Source organism: Armigeres subalbatus, chromosome 3 (genome assembly GCF_024139115.2).
Source record: "Armigeres subalbatus isolate Guangzhou_Male chromosome 3, GZ_Asu_2, whole genome shotgun sequence".
NCBI classification, from domain to species: Eukaryota; Metazoa; Arthropoda; class Insecta; order Diptera; family Culicidae; genus Armigeres; species Armigeres subalbatus.
The window spans coordinates 99,112,548-99,113,035 of NC_085141.1; the positions used below are offsets into that span (position 1 = coordinate 99,112,548).

The 488-nt window shown below is 37.5% G+C and overlaps 1 non-coding gene across 1 annotated transcript; it reads right to left on the reverse strand.

Annotated features, from left to right (window-relative positions):
• Positions 1 to 202: 202 nt before the first annotated feature.
• On the reverse strand, positions 203 to 274 carry Trnad-guc (transfer RNA aspartic acid (anticodon GUC)). The gene has a single exon. It is a non-coding gene; the product is annotated as a tRNA-Asp (tRNA).
• Positions 275 to 488: the final 214 nt, after the last annotated feature.

The window sequence follows — 488 nt, forward strand, 5'->3', positions numbered from 1 at the left end:
CTACTGCAAAAACAGAACATTGGTTATCACGATAATAAAGAATAAAAAAAGAATATTGGATCCGATTCGAATTGATTTTTTTTTAATTAAAATGTGTGCTTCTGAAGTTGTGCGGTTAGTTGGCACTGGATTCGGTTGGGGTTCACCTAAAAAACTATCATAAATCATTATTTTGGATGCTATAAACTGCTAAAAAATGGAACTCCCCGACGGGGAATTGAACCCCGGTCTCCCGCGTGACAGGCGGGGATACTGACCACTATACTATCGAGGATTGATAAATGGCTCAATATAAATTCTGAATTTGTTTTTCGGTATCTTCGGTTCATATTTGTCCGATTTTCTGCTATGATGCAAAAACCACTGATAAATCCACCTAGCGGTATTAGCGCCATTCTTGTGCGATAAAAAAGGTAAATTTCATATAAGAAAAGTCCGAAACAGCACTATTAAGTGGACAGGCCCATCGTTCACATTCAGTTAAAATC